The sequence below is a fragment of the Hipposideros armiger genome, unplaced genomic scaffold, assembly GCF_001890085.2.
Source record: "Hipposideros armiger isolate ML-2016 unplaced genomic scaffold, ASM189008v1 scaffold_633, whole genome shotgun sequence".
Classification (NCBI taxonomy): Eukaryota; Metazoa; Chordata; class Mammalia; order Chiroptera; family Hipposideridae; genus Hipposideros; species Hipposideros armiger.
The window spans coordinates 367,478-370,742 of NW_017731983.1; the positions used below are offsets into that span (position 1 = coordinate 367,478).

General features: G+C 44.3%; 1 long non-coding RNA gene across 1 annotated transcript in view; it reads right to left on the reverse strand.

Annotated features, from left to right (window-relative positions):
- Positions 1-391, reverse strand: part of LOC109372396 (uncharacterized) — an 11,262-nt gene extending 10,871 nt beyond the window's left edge. Inside the window, exon 1 of the long non-coding RNA XR_002122041.1 lies at positions 254-391. This is a non-coding gene — a long non-coding RNA (uncharacterized LOC109372396). The remainder of the gene's footprint in view (positions 1-253) is intronic.
- Positions 392-3,265: the final 2,874 nt, after the last annotated feature.

Consider the following 3,265-nt stretch of genomic DNA (forward strand, 5'->3'; position numbering starts at 1 on the left):
AAAAAAAACAGCAAGTGAGTGGTGTGGTGCTTCAAAAATCCACCTCCTTCGAACAATGCTCTAAATGTTAAATCGTTAAAGCGACCACCTCCATATCACTGACCCTGAATTTCCTTCAATGTGGACTGGGAGACAAGAAATTAAGAGACCAAACAATTCTCAAACCTACGAAAGTGCGTGCTTCCCACAGGAGGGCAGAGAAGGGTTGAAATGTTGATCACACAAAAGGTACCCTGGAAAACAGTTAACCCACTGCCTCAAACCGGACATCCTGTGATCCAGGCAGGGTGGGATGGCTCCAGATGGGAGAAGAGAAACTGCTGTCGAGCATCAGCCCTCATCGGCCCTCAGGGTCCTCAGCTCTCTGCCAATCACAGCCTCATCCCCAATGGCCAAACTGGATTCTTCCCTAGAAAAGCAAACACAAGCTGCATCATCTCACTGCAGATGCTTATTTTTTAAGTATGGCAAAAATGCTGACTGGGGAATGGTTTTTGTCAGACTGCAGGCTTTAAAAAAGCATTTAATTCAATCTGGCATCCCAGACGGAATGTAAATCTGCTACAAAGTGAAGTTGGTGGGCAAATATATGAGATGCTTTAGCCCAAGTATTTAATCCAAGTACACCACATGACCATTCCATCAAGCCTGAAATAAAAAATAGCGTGTGACAGATGTATTTAAGCAGGAAAGAAAGGACCAACAGAATGTCTCCCTCCTTTCTCAGTTCTGCATAAAAAAGACTGATTTGCCTGCTCTTCTACAGAAAGCCTCAAGCTTACTGAGAACTGCAAAATCTTTCAAAAGTGTGTCACCTGCTTCTTCATTGTCTTTGAGAGTTACCACCTCACACCAGTCTCTCAAGTCATTCCAAATCATTATACATTAATCAGATGCAGAAAAGTCCCATCAACAGAAAAAAAAAATGACAACGCATATCTCAGAATGTTCACAGTGTGTTACAATCTGTCACTGTAGATTAGAAACAAAGCAGCTACAAAAATGTATGAGATGAGCTCCTTGACACCAGCCATGTTTAAGTCTTAAATAAGTCAACCTATCCGGAAAAGCAAAGGTGCCCAGAAGCCTCTGCTGTGAGGGAGGCACTGTGGTATATTAAAGATGGCCAAAAATTCTACGACAGCTCCTGTCAAGATATGAGGTCTATGTCCCCTTTCCTTGAATTAGGGTGGCCTCTGGGACTGTTCTGACCAAAAGAACATGGTGGGAGTGATGCCAAGCCAGTTTCTGGGTACAGGCCCTAGGAGGCTGGCAGCTTCCACCACCTCTCTGGGAACCCAGCCACCATAGTGTGAGGAAGCCCAAAGGACAGGTCCATGTGACAGCCAGCACCAGCTTGCAGTGACGTGGGTACACCATCTTGGAAATGGATGGTCTAGCCCCAGTAGACCCACCCCACTTCACCTTCCCACATAGAACAGGAATGAGCTGTCACTGCCAAGCCCCACCCACATTTCATATTTACGGGCAAAATGATCATTGTTATTCTAGGCAACTAAGTTTTGGAGTAGTTTGTTACACAACAATAGATACGAGGGATAGGCACCAGGGGAAAAATATAAAGGTGGCTTAGTGAAGGTTAACTTGTAAGAACAGGCATAATATCTGTATTAGCACTTGTTAATGAGCATATTACAAAGATAACGGGAGAACATACCCATCAAGGCACTCTTGCACCATTTGGTGTACCTACACTGAGGGATCAACTAAAAACAAAAGGTAAAAGAAAAGAAGCATGAGGAAGTTAAATAAAGGAAGAGAGTGCCTGAAGACTCAGTTGGTACATGTTATGTGGTTGCCTGAAATTAACTGGTAGAAACTCGAGAGTCTGATGTCTGTCTGTCTTTCTTCAGGAAAACCACAAGTAGCCTGCTATCATACGCATGTGCAAGTCAGCAAGACAAACAGTTACATCACCTGAGATCAAACACTCTGCACTTGAAAGGGGTTTGCACCTATGCAAAACTAAACTGGTTCAGTGCAACTTTCGTTGATCAAAGGACCCTCTTCCAGGATCAAAGACTTCTCAATATTGCCAGACATCAGTTGATCAAAAAGTTATGTAGCAATTGGAAATATTACTGGACTTGAATAAAAGCGCCCTTATTACATGCATGTTTATGATTGGCATGCCTTCCTTTGGAGGACCCACTCAACTTTCACCCAACTCTATGGAGGCCACCCACCATGGCAGCAGACATATGCAGGCTGGCCAATCAGTGAGGAGTAAGAGTTGGACACATGACCCAAACAAAGGCAGTCAGAGTCTTGCCTAAGGCTTGATGTATTAACCTGGGGTGGGAGAGGGACTTTCCTCTTTTTAGATTGTAAACCCAAAGCTTGTCCTTTGTGACTGGTAGTAGCTATCTGCCCCGCTGCATGGAGAATGAAACCCACATGCTGAGGAAAACAAAACAAGGAGTGGAAAACCCCCGCAGATCTCAGCAACATTATTTGGGCCCTGATCCCATCATGCCTAAGCTAGCTGCACCCTTGAACACGCCAATCATTTGAGCTGATAGGACCTTTTTCATGAGCTGTTTTGAGTTGGTTCCTGACACTCACCACAAAAGTGTCCTGACTTATACAAGCCTCACAGAGGGACATTTTTGAGGGCAGGGTTAAGGGGCTTCCATTCATAGACCACCAAAACTGAGGCCACCTCTCACTTCATTCTTTTCCCCCCCATCATTCAACAAACATTTGCCAAGTCCCTACTATGTTCAGGCACAGGGCTAGGTCCTACATCATTGGATGGTGGAGCTTCAGAATAGATTAAAATTAATAATAAATTGTCTGTGCTGGGCACCTGGAGGCTAAAATGGAGAAAAAGAGAATCAGAATCCCTTCCCTCATGGAGCTTACAGTCCAGCAGAGACAACAGACATTAGACAAGCAATAAGTACTCAGGGTAAAGAAAGTGGAGGGTGCTGAGAGGTCACATAAATGTTATGTCCTGGTCTACTCCCCTCTATTCCTGCCTCTGATATTGTGATTTATCATAATACAGATTTGGTCTTTGCCTGTTTCTTTGTCCCTCGTCCCATGATGGGGCCTCACTCTGATGACCTCATCTAAATGTAATTACCTCTCAAAGGCACCACCTCCAAAAAACCATCACATTGCAGACCGGAGCTTCAATATACGAATTTGGGGAGGCTGCAGGCATTCAGCCCTCAACAGCCTATAAATCTGTAACAAATTCTACCTTACAGATAGGAAGCCATCAATAAACCTTCACGGT